This window comes from Cryptomeria japonica, chromosome 10 (assembly GCF_030272615.1).
Source record: "Cryptomeria japonica chromosome 10, Sugi_1.0, whole genome shotgun sequence".
Lineage (NCBI taxonomy): Eukaryota > Viridiplantae > Streptophyta > Pinopsida > Cupressales > Cupressaceae > Cryptomeria > Cryptomeria japonica.
The window spans coordinates 407,162,573-407,182,081 of NC_081414.1; positions in this window are offsets into that span (position 1 = coordinate 407,162,573).

Genomic DNA, 19,509 nt, shown 5'->3' on the forward strand with positions numbered 1-19,509 from the left:
AAAGATTACACGAGTTTGAACAACAATCAGTAGAAAATAAACATATATATTACTAGAGTTTTAAGTTTGTAAAATTTAAAGTAAGTGTGTAAGATTTACATAAAGATGGTTAATTCAAAATACAATTTATTTTCATAATACATTATTAAAAATAACATAACCTTAAATAAATATCCCAAAAACAATTGCATCCCTCAATTGATGACAACTCAAAATAGATTTGGCTAAAAATAACTTTGGCAAAAAATGACTGTGTAATGTATGAATGAATTCTCTTGTGATTGTGCTATATCTCCTCATTTTTGAACACAACGGAATCCTAGAAGAATCTTGGAAATCATAACAATTTGTTCTTTGTTTGATGTCAAGCTCCACATGATCTTCTTTGGTGAAAGCTGGGCCAATGATATTGAAACACTCTAAATGAAAGAGTGAAGGAACTAATAAGACCCTCATTGTTAAGTCAAACCATCATAGGCATTAAGTTTCCACAATCTATGAAATAATAATTAATTGCTTCCGGTTTCGGATCACACTTCGTGATCCATCATCAGGACCATAGAGTGATCCGAAACGTTGATACAAAAACTCACACAATCTAATCCGGAAACAACTGATTATTAAGTCAAACCATATCAAAATGGCTATCTAACCGACAAAATAGCCCTTTTGCTCTTTTATTAAAAGTGCCATTTGTTCTTTGTAATAGCCACTCTCTTAGCTGCATAGATATCGCTCAAACCTTACTGCCCTTTTCATAATTGAAAATCCCTTAAATATTATGCATCAACGACAAATGATGTGTAATCATTGAGCACCTGCATTGAAAACCTTGATGACTTTTCCTTACATAAACCTTGTACTCACATTTGGCCGAAAAAATTGGTTTCCTTGTACGAAGAGGTCTCACATATACGACTGCGTCTATTTTGGCTCCAAAACAGACCTTTCGTACAACGTGTTAGCGACAGGTTAGTCAATCACAGTCGTTAATTGCAAAATTGACGGTGTAAAACGCGCGACTAACATGCGTGCTAGTCAATCCGTACTGTCGTTTTGGAGCCAGAATAGACGCGTCCCACGTATACAAATGTTCCTTTTTGAATTTATCTTCAAACTTTATTCATTCCTTAAATTAAGGAGGTGCATTTTGGGTCATATGCATTTTGTTTTGGTTATGTTTTCATTTTGATACCGTTCTAATGCAAAATTGCTATCATTTAAGTCTCTCTTTGTTCTAATTTGATGTCGACATTAGATAATGTTTTTTTAAATATTTAAATAATTTTACCTTAAATTTTTTATTTTTTTATTCTGTAATTTTAATAGTTTTAATTTTATGTAAATATTTTTATGTTTCTTGATTCATTATATTTTTTAGTTTCTATTTAAAAGCACAATTTGTGACATGTGACATGTTATGCACTTTTGTTTTATATTAAAAATTTCAATTAAATTCAATAGTCAATGGAGATGTACATGTTTTGGGTCCTCATATACCATTTCTCATGTCTTAATACTCAAAAGTGACCTGTATCTTTTTCTTTACTATTTCTCACAAAAAAGATAAATCACTTAGTGCACTAGCATGCTCCAATAGCTTCAATGTACCACTTTCATGCCTTAAGGTCATTTTGCCTTTCCTTTTTCATCCAAGAACCAATTTTTGTCTTGCATGATGTGTTAGAAAGATTTTTTCATTGGTTCAAAAAGGAAATTGATTAGAAACATCAAAAGCAAATTTCATGACTATGGGAGACAACAAGTGAATCATGATTCAAAAAATGAGTGATGTCAAGGATTTGACTTGAGAGATGGCTTAATATAATTTTTTGGTGTAGGTACAATGCATTATAAGGAAATAATATAAAAGAAATTAAGAAATATATTTTGACCCTGGGAAAGTGAAAGTAGGTTATATTGAATTGATTTCATATAAGTGAAGATCAAGTGAATTTGTAGAAATATTTTTCTTATAACTTGTAATATAATACATAATTTTTTCTAATCTTTAGGAGAGTGATGTTGGGGGCTCCAAAAGTCATCTTATCAATTGCAAACATTATATATTTGGTTTCTTTTCTTGTATTTATAAGGTTGAGTCTTTGGGTATTAAGGGCTTCTAGGCTAATTAAGGATTAAAACTTTGATATGTTTTCCTTACTTATGTTTTGTTTCAATTGGTACACTTAACAAAACTATGCATGTAAATTTTTTCAATAATTTATTTATTTGATATGTATTTTAAACTTTTGATGACCAATTTTATTGATTGATCATATTTATCTTTACCATTTTATGATATATGAAACAAATACGAGATAAGGGGGCTCATTAAGCATCAATGGACCTTTAAGGGATATAAAGTAAACAAAATTTCACCCTAAACCTTTCTTTGGAATGGAAAAATACTTAATGAATGATGGATAATTGCAATGCAATATGTAAAAAGAATTAGAGGTTCCATTCAAAATCTATTATGATATTTTCTTAATATAATTTTGCCAGACTTTTACACATACATTAAGTCATCTCTTTGATCACCGCTTTCCCATATAGTGATTTCTCTCATCTTTTAACTCATCTACATGACACCAAGAGATAACACTCTTAATATGCCTTTCTAACTTATATGACAACAATGACACCTCTTCTCATATTTTATACACACAATGGTTTGAAGGCCACACCAATGTGTAATTGATGGTGGATTTTTAGTTTATCTACATCATTAGACCCATAAATACATATTTATTCATAATATAATTAAACTCCATATGGCGAGAGTTTAGTTGGTTGAAAATATTTTATCAAAATTAGAAGAAAGTTTAAAAAGAATTTTCATCAACCTAAACATCACTATAGAACTTTCCATGATCTTGTAATAACCCACCATAATTAACTCAACAAAATTGACCATTCTCTTTTTTTTTTGTGTTTAATTTAATCATTATGTTTGATTCAATTGCATACTCTGGGCATCCGTCCATTTGGATTAAGCATTCATCCATCCGGGATGAGCATCTAACCATACGGGTTAGGCATTTGTCCATACGGGACATAAGATTTCATCTACCCAATACGGGATAGGCATCTACCCATACGGGATAGGAGGTGCTCTGGCCAGAGACTTAGACTCATCAGGACCATTCGGGTCCTGAGCCACTCACTAAGTACTACACTCTTCTAACAGAAGTGCACCGAGGTCTTCGTCCTTACGAGTAATTAATAACATAATACAAGCTTGAATTCCGCCTCGGAATTTGGCTTAAAGCCTCGAGAAGTCAAGCGAATCCATACGGGATTCCTTCCGAGTATGCATTGAATTACTTTTTCCAATTTAATTATCTTATCTTTCAAAATAGGATTCTTACTCAACCTTTCTATACCAAGCTTAGACCCCACCCACGAACGCCTAAGTACGAGGGACAACTCCGTCCCAAGACTGCCTACATACCCGCTTCGACACAGGATCAAGGCGTAAAGTATGTAGTTCTATTTTCTACTCTATAGTTTGATGTAAACTGATTAGTGGGTACACAACCCTTTCTAGGGTTAATGTCCCAGACAGTTTCTCTGCGGTTGCTACCCATGATGGTAGCGCTTAAGCAAAGGCTCAAGATGGCCTATTGCTTGTGGCCTAAAACAACTAGATCCTAATTCTTATCATGAGCGTCACCCTTGACCAATTGCCAATCGACAATAATTCTTCGAGATTAAATCAGTTTTATAAAAGCATTTCACTCATCATCCCTATAGGGGTTTACTATAGTTTAACTCAGGGAATGAAAGAACGTTTTAGAATTATCTTATTAAATTATCGATCCAAGGGGGATTACTCGCCCCTTGGATTTTAACTTCCAAGTGTCCCTTATTACTCCCTGACAATTTATAGGGACGATGCCACAGCCGTCATTGATGTAGCTTTATTAGGCGTTAAGTGCAGTAGTTCAACATGACGGCATTACCCGTAAGCGTGACCCAGAGGCACCGTATATACCGAATGATACTAAGTTTTGGTTTTCCAACTTCCTTTATTTAATTTTCTAACTTATGATAACATCATGCTTGAAAAATAATTATGAATTTAGACATTGCAAGGCTCAATTAATTGAGATAACTACTTGATGAATTACATGGAATAAAAGCCATAACTAACATTATTTATTATTCAAAACTTGAAATATAACTTTGCATAATAATAGCGATTGGGAAACTTGCATAATAATAACGATTAGGAAACTTTATTCAAAACTTGAAATATAACTTTGCATAATAATAACGATTAGGAAAATTGCATAATAATAACGATTAGGAACTTGCATAAAAATATTTAAATGTATAACTTGCATGAAGAAGGGATCACCAATAATTGGAATCAACGTAAAGACATTTGCATGAAGCGAAGGTTGGGTAAGTTACTTGCGAGAATATCACTTATAAAACCACTAATCCCAACATAGAATTTAGCTTCAATTATTTAATACATATTAATTGCTAAGTGGATCAAAATAATTTAATTATAAAATTTTGCATAATTTTAATTACAATTTATAAATGGCTAAAACTAATTATAAATAAAAAAGAAATTATCTAAGTTAAATTTTTTATTAAACTAAAAGAATTTATTTAAACTAAAACTTTATGTACATAAAAAAAAAGTCTAACAAATGTCATTTGCCAAAATTTAGAATTGAATTGGCATTAATAAAGGGAAATGGGAGTGGGACCCCACGGGTCCCCTCCACTGCCTTGCGGCCACTGCCGCAGCAGTGACCGCAGGCTAGTGGGGGGTACCGTTACGGTACCACTCCCTGCGGAGTAATAACTCCGTCCTTTGCCTGCGAGCCGGTATGCACAGACACTTTATCGTGCAGTATAACATCAATCACTTCGCATAAATTTATTAATACATAATGCATAAAAATTTATAAATAATATATATATATATATATATATATATATATATATATATATATTATATTTTTATGTATAAAGTTTCCAGTTTAATTTTATTTAAGCACAAAGAGTAGAATTAAACCACAATATGAGAGGTAAAATATTAATGTAAACAATAAGAATTTACTTAGAGGAGTAAACAACACAGAGAGTTATTCACAGAGGGATTCATTCCTTAGTTTTCAATTATTTCCAGTGAGAAGTAGATAACCAGACTCAAACATTTAAGGAACCAAATGAGAATATCATAGAGAATTATTCACAGTGAAATCTATCCTTTCATTGCAACTAATTTTCACAGAGAAAATAGGTATAACCAGATAATGGAATCAAATGAGATTATCATAGAAGATTATTCATAGCGAAATCTATCCTTTCATTTCTACTAAATTTCACAGAGAAATTATATATAATCAGATAATGGATTCAAATGAGATTATCACAGAGGATTATTCACAGCGAAATCTATCCTTTCATTTCTACTAAATTTCACAGAGAAATTATATATAACCAGATAATGGAATCAAATGAGAATATCATAGAGCGAGATCTATTAAAAGGATGAGATTTAGATTTCTATTCGAAAAACCAGAGAGATGAATTAGAGGGAGGAAATAAAGATTGATCTAATCTAGTTCTCAGCAAGGAATTGAAACAAGATTTTTACTAATCTAATTTGCAGCAAGAATAAGATGCATGATTCAAAAATAAAATAACTAAATAAGAAAAAAAAAAGAAGAAAAAAACCTGGATACTTGCAATTGATGTAGAATCCCCTACGAATCCTTCAATTAGCCTCCCTTGATCCTTCAAGCTTGGGAAAATTTCTCCAAAGCAACCTTAGCCATTCTCCAAAATGAAATATGACTACCAAAAATAATTTTTTGAGAAAAGAATTTCTTCAAGGAATAACCAACTCCTCTTTTTGAAAACTTGCATATCATTTATAAGAAAAATCCCTCTATTCCACTATCTTGAAAATTTAATTAAAAAGGAGATTCTTTCCCAATTTTGGACTTCATGCAAATTGATTAGACTTAGTGGAGGAGTTACATGCAAGGTGGTGGAGAATCCTCTAGAAGCTTCTTATTCTTCCTACAACACGTGCCATAATTGGATGTGGAAACTAAATAAATAAATAAGAAAAATGTATATTTTCCATGTGTGTGTGTGTGTGTTTTATTATTTTATCCTTTTATAATATTCATTCAATCATTTAAATAGCTTATCCAAAAAATATAATAGAGTTTGTATTTTAAATTCAAAAGTGATAAAGGAGGGTTGTGACAGTTCTATTTTATATTTAAGTGCCTTTATACTTGCACTCTATTGATTGTTAAGTTATAATTTGTTCCATGAGGATCCCTCCTTTGACAATAATCATTAGCAAATCTTTTATTTAAGTGTCTTTATATTCTCCAGTTGTGTCTCACTTAGAGGATTGGGTGAAATAGGCTATAAATATTTCCTTAACTTGTGTTAAGTTTACGTGTTTTGGAGGTTGTGGACTTAGATCCATATTATTCAATGCTAAACATTGACGTGTTTCTCTTGTTTATATATGTTGCAAATATGACCTTTGGGTGCTCAAGAAATCTTTATTCGAAGGCAAATTTCTTGACAAATGTAACACATGCTTGGGGAAACAAGTTTAACTAGACCATATTGAAAAAAATGTCTATACATTTTTCAAATCTCTTCTAATAATTCTATCGCGATTAGAAGTATTTTATTCTATTTCATTTTGCAATCCTTGCACTACTCTTCATTTTCTAGGTTGCAATGTTGTTTCCTCTTTTGAATGATAATTTAAATATTATTTCTAGCATTGATATTTGTTGATTTTTGAGCGTTATTATTTGACATTTGATGTAGTTAGAAGATCAAGACCTTGAATTGGAATGTTGATCTTCACAACCACTGCACAAATCTCTTATCTGTCCTATTGAAAAAAATATTCATAGGAAAACAAACAAATCCAAACAATTTTGAAATGCAAATCATTAAACATACACAAAAGTGCACCAAAAATTGACATACCACTTTTCTAAATTTATTTTGAATATGTCAACATCTTCCAATTGGTCTAGAAACATGTATAAGCTCTCACTTTTATCTATAGGAATATAAGGTGGATTATAAGGTTGATTATAATTTATCTACCAATAATATCATACTATAATCAGGCCAAATCCAAGAAAAGTAATTTTTGAATAATGGGTGCTTCGACCCCTTTCCAACAATTTTTTAAAATTTTCATCTTTTTGCCAATCTTTTTTCTTCTATAGCTTGATGCTAGATTTGTACCCTCCATGCTACTACAAAATGATTTTCAAGACACTATATCAAGCGTGGGAATATTTTGGAATCTAATTGTTGATTGCATTGATTGTTCCACTCCTCCCATGACTTTGGTAATTCCAAAATTGCCCCCACCCCTCAATTTTTATCCATAATGAATGTGGAACAATAGAGGGGCATTGAAAAATATTGTTAAATCTAATTGAAATATATTAATGGCAGCCCAAGACTCGGGTGTTGCACATTTTCGAATTCAAGCATTTACACAATTTTAAAAATTCCTTTTTTTTAAAACAATTTCGGTGTTCAATTTACAATCTTTGCAAATTTTAAATCAATTCTTCCTAGACCTTAGTACCCTTTAATAAATTAACATTGGGAGCATACAATGCTCAACAAGACCAATAATTTGATAAAAAAATCAATTATGTTGAACTTGGTGCCTAACGAAGTACCTACAATTTTATTGAAAACCAAATAGAGAACAAAGAATAGAAATGAAAATATTTTTGTGTGATGCAATATTTCTAGTGAGCCTTGATGCCATTGCATCAAACATCCCAAGAAAAAAATGTTTCTTGAATTGGAGACTCGTGAACATTTGAAAATCTTGTCTTCCTTTAATCCACATGTTCTTTTTATTTTACATTGCACTCTTCTTTCTTTCCCTCCTTTGACTTTCTTCCTCTCATGAATTTCAGTCCACTATATGCATCTTCCCACTCTATTTCTTTATCCTCAACATTTGCACATATTTCATTATTACAAGTATCATAAAAATAAACATAAAATCATTTGCTTTTCTTTACCTACTTTCCTTTCACTTGTTCTTCCTGCATATCAACAACTTTAACATTGTCTTATTGTTCTTCAAATCGTGCCTCTTATTGTTGCACTTTTCTACTTCGCCTTTTTCACATTCTTTTAAAATGTGAATAAAATTCATCTTCAACAAAGTAAAAAAATTCTTACCATTACCTCTGTAGTCTTCTCATTGTCTCTTGGTACAACATGTATTAGTAAGCCATCTTCCTAATTGTTTGTTGCTACCCCTTCACTTTCTCATTTTTTATTTCTTTTCATATACTCTTCTTCATATTGTTTTTATTGTTCTCAAGTACTTCAATGGATCACTACTATAATATCTCTATTATTTATCATATAAATGTTATCCTTTTCTCCCTCTTTCACACCTACAAATTCATTAAAGTCTTTTGCATGCAACTTAACATCAAAGTTACATTTACAAATTTTAGAGAAATAGCCCATTGCCTATGGGATTTCTTGTTTCTTTATTGTAAACTCCTTTCCTTCTTTCATCATCATCTTGCATGAGGATCCTTTCTTCTTCCCCAATCATTACAACTTCAATTTTGCCTTCCTTTTTAATGTCTTCAACAAGATAAATTACTTTCCTAGCTTCTTTTGGGTCAAAAATTATTTCAAAACATGCTTCTTCATTCTTTATTTCTCTTGTAAATCATTTACTTGAAGTCATACATACACATGTATTGCTATCCAATTCCCCTTTCTTGTCCTTTATTGGATTCATAATGTACCTTTTATCCTTGATTATGGTATTAAGTGTTAGCTTCACCATCATGCACAACATTTAGGTCATATTTTCATGGTTGATCCAATAGGATATGGCAAGCATCCATAGCCATCACAATAATATTTCATCTATGTAATACCAATTAAAAATTTACTAGAAGTTGATGCCCCTTTTGCAACCAAGTAACATTGTATGGGTTCAAATATTTTGTCTTTTCTAATTTTATCTTTTCTAACTGTAGACACCCAAAATTGTCCAGTCTAATTAAATAAATATTTTATTTATTTAATTACTTTAGCCTAATTCTTCTATTAATTAAATAAATCTTTATTTATTTAATTAATTCATTTATCCTCTTCTAGCCTTATTTCTCATTTAAATAAATACTTTTATTTATTTAAATTATCCTTTTCCTAAATTAAATAAATATCTTATTTATTTAATTGATCCCACTTCTTCTATTAATTAAATAAATTTTTATTTATTTAATTAATTCATTAACCTTTTCTACCCATGACACATGTCATTCATCTCTTAATTCATACACTACCTACCCCTTTCATTATTTTATTATTTCCTCTACCTACCCTCTAATCATAGCCGACCTCCTTTTACACCTCTCAATCTTATCCCTCCGTTTCATATTGTGTCTTCTATATAAGGAGATGCTTCCTTCATTATCAAACCCTAATGAATTTTATGCACTTGACTACACTACGATCCTACTTGCAACCACATTCCGTTCTTTATTGAGCTCTTGTGCACATAAAATCTGAGAGCAAATATATCAAACAAGATCAATGGAGATAGGAAGAATGGAGATCCAAACCCTATTGGACATGTGATGGTATAATCTTTGTGATTTCATTTGACTTGCATTGTCTTCGGTAATCTTCATATGTTATGGTGGATCTTTGTTGTTGTTAGGCTAGGGTTTTGTGGTTGAATTCATTTAGCCTTTCAATATTGTTATTGTTGTTATCCATTTTCACCATATACATTTTGGCACGCCCGGTGGGACTCTTGTCTCTTTTTGCATTTAACATCCTTGTTGCAGATTTTGTATTTTGAAGTTGCAGATCTAACGTTTTCGACAGCATTTAGATATTTTCACGTCTGCGTACTTTTGGATCGCGTTTTTGATTTTCTGGCGCGTCTACGACATCTAGAATCGCGTCTGTGTTATTGGCATTATTTTATTTTTGTAGGTTCTGAAAATCGTGTTTGCGTGCCTCAGTCGCGTCTGTGGTGTTTTCATCCGCGTCTGTGTCCAGAGGTTGTGTCTGCGTTCTGGAGCCGCGTCTGTGTCTCACAGAACCGCATCTGCGTCACAAAGTCGCGTCTATGTCGAGGGTAATCGCGTTTGTGTGCACCGATTTCAAATTTTGAGTTATTGATTTAGTCTTGGGTTTTTGCATTTAGGGTTTCAAATCTGGTTTATTTTGTGCTAACATTTTCAGATATAACGAAATTGGTGTAGCTTGTCTTAAAAGCAAAATCGTTTGGTTGAAGGTCCCTATTTTCACAAAGTCTTTTGGATTTAAAATTTACCTAACTTGTGTGCTTGCAAGAAGGGGTGATTATTTCAAACAATCCAAACTACTAACAACTCTTTGTTGTAGGTCCTTGGCAAGGGTTTTTGGATTTATATTGTGTGCCTTGTTTTCATAGACTAGCAAACACTTCAATTGGTGCACTAAAATTGAATCATTGTCTTTTGTGTCTTGAGCAATAGGCTCTTTTTGTTTAATCTTTAGAGGGTCTGTCTTCCCGTGTGGTCATTAGGACTACTAGTGAGAAGAGAACGACCCAAGTGGTAGCGAGGAAAACCCACCTCTTCCGAACGACTATAAACAACTGTATTCATGGTGAAAACTATGGATAACGTGTGCTGATTAGTTCATACCGACACTATGTCTCCCCATAAACCCGTTTGATCAAATTTATTTGATCAGTTGTAGGGCGTAACCCCTATCGACTGGGAGCCTTCTGTATTTACAGAGCTGAAAGTGCCGCATGTATGGCCACACGAGCGGATGCCCTTACTAGCACCTTTTTGTTTTAGAAGCCAAAATCCTTCTAGTTGTTGGGGTAGGAGGTCGGACCTCTGGTAGCGGCCCACACACATACGGTTCTTAGTAGAGATACAAAGTTCGCCACAGGGAGTTTTCGTGGGGACTGATGCTTGGCTGACCCGAGAAGTGAGTGCCGAGGGTGGAGCCAGTGAGGTCAAGCATCTAAGTATCCACTCTGAATAGCGTAGCCTCGGGGGTAAAACGCCATTTGGGATCAACAACTATTGTCTTGGCCAGCCATAAGAATTGTGCTTGACTTATTTTAAACTTTCAAACATTCAAGACCAAATAACAAAACATTGTGTCTTTTGTGTCTTCAAGTGTATGCAAAACAATTTTACATCAAACAACACACTTTTCTTGGAGTCATTTGGAGTCTAGACACTTGCAAACATTGGGTCTTCATCAACACTGTGTCCTCTTGTCACGAAAAAACAGTCAAACAGTCAGATTTGGTCACAACAAAACAACTTCATAGATTGGAAAAAGTTGCACAAATTTTGCAGAAACGCGTCTGTGTCTGACATAATAGCGTCTGTGTTGTATAACCGTGTCTGTGTTGTATAACCGCGTCTGTGAAGGGCAGAAACACGTCTGTGTTTCCAGAATCAACAGTGAATTTTGCAAAAATCTCAGAAACGCGTCTGTGTTAAACAGAACCACGTCTGTGTCAGAAAATCGCGTCTGTGAAGTATACAGGCGCGTCTGTGTTCAGAATTGAAAAAGCTGTTACAGTCCAGCAAACAAACACAGTCAGTTTCGACATTCTTTAGCTTCCTAGGTCATTTCTCTAGGTTTTCATCTAGCATTCAACCTGTCTTTGGGTCTCACAAAGTCCATCATTGCTTTACACCTCACATTGCATTCACATTTGTCTAAACTTGAGTCAAAAGGTCACTTGCTTGTCCTCATCATACTTTGTCAACACACTACATACAAACAACACTTTGCTAAGTGGTCCCTCATCAAGGTCCATCACCTTTGGGTCTCATTTGGTCTTACCTAGAGTCAAGGTCAACTTCCCTCATCAAGAGAAACTATCCTCTCTTTGGAAGTCACACCTACTCTACTACATACATACTTGGTCTTACACTTTGGACATTGCAAGTACACCTCAGATTCATTTACATTCCATCCAACTCTTGGTCTTCCATACTCTTTCCATTTTCATCTAGTCTACAACATCTTGGTCAATACCTAGTTCATCGAGAGAAACTAAAGAGGCTCAAGAGTCCGCAAACATGAGTTCTTGTGAGTATGACAATGATATCTTTTTTAATTCCGATCATACTACATTACCTGACATGGATGCCTATAGAAACATTCCAAATGTTGAGAACATGGACACTACAAACAACCATGATACACATAATGATAATATGGACAACTTTTCTGTACATTTGGCAGATGTGGAAGAATCCATTATGAATCCCCATTTCAATCGATTGGTTGAGGAAATAATGAGGAGGGATAGACAATACTTCTTACAGATGATGGCACAAAGTGGAGCCAAGATACCTCATGATTTTGACATGTCTCAAATAATGGAAAATTGACCTTTGCAACAAACTCACTCCAACATGGATCAAAGGAGGCCTAATAGTGGAGGCAATAGAGGACCACATATGGTGCCTGAATCACCATCATCTTTGTTTCAAAAACCAGAGGTCCCACATACACATGGTCAAGCATATGATACTCACCTTCGCAGACCATTATGGAAGTCTTATGCAGAGAAATATGCTCAATCACATATCAATGCTAAGGATCAACCACCAAAGCAATTGGATATTCAAAGGCATGCTCAAAATTTGGACACAAGGAAACCCCGTGTCAAATTTGGGAGCAACACATTAGAACATGACATGCCTGTAGAGTATGGTATACAGAGACAAAATAGATATGGCGTTCCTCAACATGAATCTATACCAAGTGGTCCATATACGTAGCATCACTATAGACCTCCTCCATATGAACATGTGTATGATCAATATCATCCATATATGCAACATGCTCCTCCTCCAATTGGTGCCTCAAGCATGGGGTATGCTCCAAGAAGTAGATCTCCACCTAAGAGCAATTTGGAGCAACAAATCAGGGACTTACAAAAGAAAATGGAGGACATAAATACACCAAAGCCAACATACACAATGAGAGACATATGTCCCTATCCATTTGACAAAAGCATTCCAATGCCTCCATTTCCTACACACTTTGTGACGCCTAAGTTTGATAAGTATAGAGGAAAAGGGGATCCTAAGGCACACATAAGACAATTTTTCACAGCTTGCATTGAGGTAGCAGCAGATGAGACATATTTGATGAGATTATTCCCACAAAGCTTAGGTGATCAAGCTATGGAATGGTTCTCCCAACTTCCACCTAGAATTAAGTCATGGGGTGACTTAGTAGAGGCATTTATCCAACATTTCTCCTACAACATAGAGACAAACATATCAGTCACTACTTTGTGCAACACCAAGCAAAAAGAGGGAGAGTCTTTTGCATCATTTTTACAAAGATGGAGGAATCTAGCTAGCAGATGCTCTTGTGAAATTCCACAAAAACAAATGGTAGAAATGTTCACCCAAAATGTTAACAAAGAGATTGGTTATGACTTAAGGAAAGCTTGTTTGTCCACCTTCAAGGATGTCATTGAAAAAGGCTTAGCGACAGAGAAGGTCCTAATTGAACAAGGAGTCATTAAGATATTCAAGGAAAACAAAGATGACTTTAAGGGAAAAGACAAGCCAAGATTTTGGAATAGAAACAAGAACACAATCAATGATGGTGTTGTTGATGCCAATACAGTGCGACCCAAATTCATTTTTTCGGGATCAAGTTCTACAAACAATCAAGTGAATACTCAAACAACTTCCAGATCATGAAGGAAGTACACTCCATTGGGAGAACCACTTGAGTTAGTTTTCAAAAAGCTAGTGGCAAACAAAATAATCATAGGTCTAGATTTTCCTCCATATGAACCAAAGATTAAACCAAATTGGTGGAATGATGATGAGTATTGTGAATTTCATAAGAGCAAGGGTCATAAGACAGGAAATTGTCATCGACTAAAGAACATCATACAAGATCTCATTGATAGAGGTGACATTGAGATTGAGGGACACTCATCCAATCAAGAACATGAGATGTTTAAGGAACCATTCCCAAAGCATGACAAGGGAAAAGCTAAAGCCACAGATGACCAAACCAACTATACCAGAGCATCTTATAACTATGATTCAACTATCAATCACATCTTGATGGACAATTACGTCTCTACCATTGTCATCAAGGACAAAAACCTTGAGAATTCTACCCAGAGACCCAAGATTGTCCTAAAAGGTGTTGGATCTTCTTTCGAACCTGCTTCTGAATGTCATGTTACAACCCGCTGAGGTAAATTCACTTTGCAAGGTGCTTCAGCTAAAAACACCGCTTCCTCATCAACCAAACCGGAGTATGACCTTGTAGAACAGTTAGGGAAGACACCTGCGCTCATCTCCATCCTGGAGCTATTACGCATATCCCCCGCACATAAAGCTATTCTTGACAAAACCTTGAGAGACACTGCCGTTCCTACTAATCTGAACGTGGACCAGTTTCAAGCCATGGTGGGATACCTTTCCATTCCACACTCCCTTACATTCACAGAAGCTGATGATGCCTCCGTAAGTCAGCCACATAATGCACCATTACATATTGAGGCCTTCATACACAAACATCGAATAAAATGAGTCCTGATAGATGGAGGAGCTAGTCTAAACATTTGTACATTGAGCACAATTAAACAATTGGGATATTCTGATAAAGTTGTGAATTCTACAAATCAAATCACCATCAAGGCATATGATGATGAAGAGCGTTCGTCCAAGGGTACAGTCACCCTAGCTCTCAGAGTTGGGCCAGTTACGAAGGATGTGGTTTGTCAAGTCCTAGATCTAGATCTCACTTATAACATATTGCTAGGACGTCCTTGGATTCATGAAATGAGGGCAATCCCATCTACATATCACCAATGCATTAAGTTTCCTCACAATGGAGTAGAGGTAACAGTGAACGGTGATCCTAATCTGTTCATATACTGCAATAATCTTAGATAAAAAACTTAGACCATCATTCCCAGTAATCGTGAAGCTGTTCCTTCTTCGGCATACATTGATCCTGCGTCATTGAAACCTTCGACATCAAAACAAGGTGAGCTTAAAGGCAAATTTCAGGATAAGGGCATGGGGGAATACACTTTAAATCAGACCATGTACTTACGACAAGTCATGAGTTCCCCAAAAGAATATGGAAGACCACATCCTAACAAGCAAGTATCCATCATGGTACTCAAATGGGACCCTACTACCTTTCAAAGATGGGGCAAACTGGAAGAGGAAGACTTATACAAAATGCTTTACAAAGACATTGAAGATGACACACAAGATCACATCAGTCTACCATGTGAGAAATATGGCAAAGGCTTCAAGATTCTACAAAAATTCGGGTATGATGGAAAAAGCCCTCTGGGGTTACGAAAGGAAGGCATCATTGAACCTTTACAACCTGAATTGACTTTAAAAAAGGAACGCTCGAAAGGACTTGGTTTCTTGACTTCCAAGGTCCACACTCAACGGACAAAAGAAGCCTTACAAATCAAAGCTGCCAGAATTCAATAAGAGGATCACTATTCCATAGACTCCAACGAATGGGAATGGGGTTCAAACAAGTCTTCCAGTGACTACGAGCTCACTGAGATATTCAGAGAACCAGATGAACCCACAGAAGAAGAGGAATTTTATAAAAGATTCAAAGTTGGTCAAGAAACAACCCATGGGGATTCCACACAGTCCTTGTCTCAAGGTCCTAGGTTGAAATCACATAGGATGAGAACCCCTATCCTAGAATGTGCTACTAGTGATGATAATTTGGATTCGTTCGCGATCGAGACTGATGAGGAGAGTGCCATTGATGACCTCGATAATTACCTTGACATACCCGAATATAACTGCATCTTCACTCTTAACCCTGCTAACTTCGAAGACATTAAAGGCCTTCCCCTTGTTCACCACCAACTCATTGACTGGGATCATGAAGGACCTGCACAGTTTGACACATTCCAAAATGATGAAGCTTTTATTGACTATCTGGGCATACGAGATGATCTTCCCCCTGGGGACCACAAAGTGGGATACACCATAGAACTCAATAGCATGGCATATTTTGGTGAGGGTGTCGGATCTTCTAGTCGCAAAAATGTGAAAATAAGAACAAATCAAGGGTCTTATGGTGAAAACCACACTGTGGCACTGTCTGACCCCAAAAAAGTAAAAAGAAAGGACGTATCTGAGGGCGAAAACCTCTCTGAGGCACCCGAAGATGGAAGGCTCGACATTCTCCTAGCATCATATGAGGAAAAGTCATCCATGTTGGTAGAGGAGACTATCAGAACAAACATTGGTTCAAAAGAGGTTCCACACAACATATTCCTAGCTCAATCATTGACAGAGTCAGAAAGGTCAAAATTCATAAGTTTCTTCAAAGAATGAAAAATCAACTTTGCCTGGTCATACGCTGATATGCCTGGATTAGATCTGGATTTGGTAATGCATCATTTGATAGTTAAACCGGGGGCAAAACCAGTGAAATAGAAATTAAGAAAGATGCATCCACAGGTGGCATTACTAGTCAAAGTAGAACTTGAGAAATTATTGGATGTTAGATTCATACGCCCAATTGATTATCCTGAATGGATCTCCAACTTAGTGCCTATCAGTAAACTAGATCGCAGCATCAAAATTTGTACAGATTTCAGAGACATCAACAAAGCTTGTCCAAAGGATGACTTCCCATTACCAAATATTGACTTGATTGTTGATCTCACAACAGGTCATGAAATGTTATCATTGATGGATGGATTCTCTGGTTATAATCAAATAAAGATCGCGCTCGAGGATCAACACAAAACATCATTCACTTGTTTGTGGGGAACTTTCTGCTGGAATGTCATGCCCTTCGGGTTAAAAAATGCAGGTGCTACATATCAAAGAGCCATGACTACTATCTTTCATGATCTCATGCACGTAACTGTGGAAGATTATGTCGATGACCTCTTGGGCAAATCAATAGACAAAAATACACATTTGGACATACTTTCAGTCATCTTTGATCGGTTGGAAAAATACAAAGTAAGATTAAACCCCAAGAAATGTGTCTTTGGAGTAACCTCTGGGAAGCTCCTAGGATTCATTGTATCCAAAAGAGGAATCAAAGCTGATCCAGCAAAAGTCAAAGCCATCTTGGAGATGCAACCACCAAGAAATATCAGCCAACTTCGATCTGTACAAGGCAGACTCCAATCCATACGAAGATTCATAGCGCAACTTGCAGATAAGTGTAATCCTTTTCAGCACTTGCTACATAAAAACATCAAATTCAAATGGGATGATAATTGTCAACAGGCTTTCCAGACACTCAAAGATTATCTTTTGAATCCGCCAATCCTGATGCCACCAGTTCCAGATCAACCTCTATTACTATACATATCAGCTACTCCAACAACACTGGGGGCACTCTTAGCACAACAAATTGCTGAGGGCAAAGAAAAAATAGTATACTATATCAGTCGCACATTGGTGGGATATGAGCTAAACTACACACCAATTGAGCATGCATGTCTCGCCGTGGTCTTTGCTTCGCAGAAATTATGACATTACATGCTCACTCATAAGACTAAGCTGGTTGCAAGAATCGATCCATTGAAATACCTTCTCAATAAAGCGACACTTACTGGGCGACTAGCCAAATGGTTAATGATCTTGAGTGAATTCGACATCGAGTATGTGGACAGAAAAGCGATAAAAGGACAAGCCATCACAGATCAATTAGCAGATGCCCCCATGATAGATGATGTTCCTCTAAGTTCAGAATTTCCAGATGAATCCATTTTAACAATGCCACATGCAAAGCCATGGCAACTGTACTTTGATGGCTCATACACACAACATGGGGCAGGAGCCGACATCCTCTTTATAACTCCTCAAGGGGATTCTATACCAAAATCATACTGCTTATCATTTCCTTGCACTAACAATATAGTGGAATATGAGGCATTAACAACTGGATTACGGATTGCAGTTCAGTGGAAAATCTAGGAACTTCATGTTTTTGGGGACTCTCAACTTGTAATCTGTCAAGAAACTGATGATTACCAAAAAAAAGATGAAAAATTAATGCCTTACAAACAAATGGTGGATGACCTGAAACAACACTTCACAAAGATAGATTTTGAGCAGATACCAAGAGAGCAGAATCGCGCCGCAGATGCCATGGCTACAATTGCTTCACTGATTGATCTACCTCCAAATGAGACCCGCTATGAGTTCTTGGTGGATAACCTTTTGGTTCCTTCATATGAAATCATTCCTATGGAGATAATATGTGTTGTCGGTCTCGAGTCCCAGTTATATGGTTCCATTTTCACATACCTTCGTGACAATACCCTACCTCCTGATTTATCAAATAACCAATGTCGCACTTTCATTCGCCAATCCTCTCGATACGTCATTTTAGCTGATATCCTATATCGGCGAGGTCTAGATGACACTCTTCTTAGATGTTTAGAAGGCGACGAAGCTCAGATTGCGTTACATGAAGTACATGAAGGGATATGTGGTCCACATGTTAGTGGTCCTACCTTGGCCAAGAAACTCATCAGGACTGGATATTACTGGCCCAATATGGAAAAAGACTCATATCAGTTTGTCAAGAAATGTAAGCAATGTCAAATTCATGGAGACCTCATACATGCGCCCGCACAAGAACTTCAACCAATTGCGTCTCCTTGGCCCTTTTGTTAGTGGGGACTCGACCTCATAGGCAAGATTCACCCTCCTTCTTCCAATGGTCATAAATTCATTATCACTACCACAGAGTATTTCACAAAATGGATTGAAGCTGTACCTCTCACACAGGTAACTGGAAAATAGATTGCTACGTTCATCCTCAACTATATCATCTGTCGATATGGTATTCCTATTTCCATTATCACTGATAATGGGCATCCCTTCAAAAATCAGGATGTTCGTGAACTCTGTGACCGCTTCCATATTTCCCATCGTTTCTCCACACCATATTACCCCCAAGGTAATGGCCAAGCTGAGGCGTCTAATAAAACAATCCTTAAAATCCTAAAGAAGATAGTTGACAATGCTGGCCGTAATAGCCAACTTAATCCAACTTAATCCTGCACTTTGGGCCTACCGCACAAGTGTCCACACACCTACAGGAGCTACACCCTATTCACTTGTCTATGGCACTGAAGCCATCTTGCCTATTGAGGTTGAGCTACCCTCTTTACGGTTCTCTTTGCAAAACATCATCAGTGATGAAGACTATAGGGTCTCTCGCTTACAAGAACTGGAACTACTGGATGAACGAAGACAAACTGCTTTTAATCATCTCAAGGCTTACCAACAACGAATGAGTCGCAGCTAAAATCACAAAGTCAAGCCTCGCACATTTGAGGTAGGTGATTTGGTTCTTAGAGAAAACCCCAAAAATCAGCAAGACAGAGAGAAGAGGGGCAAGTTTGAACCAAATTGGCTTGGTCCTTACATCATCACAACAACATAT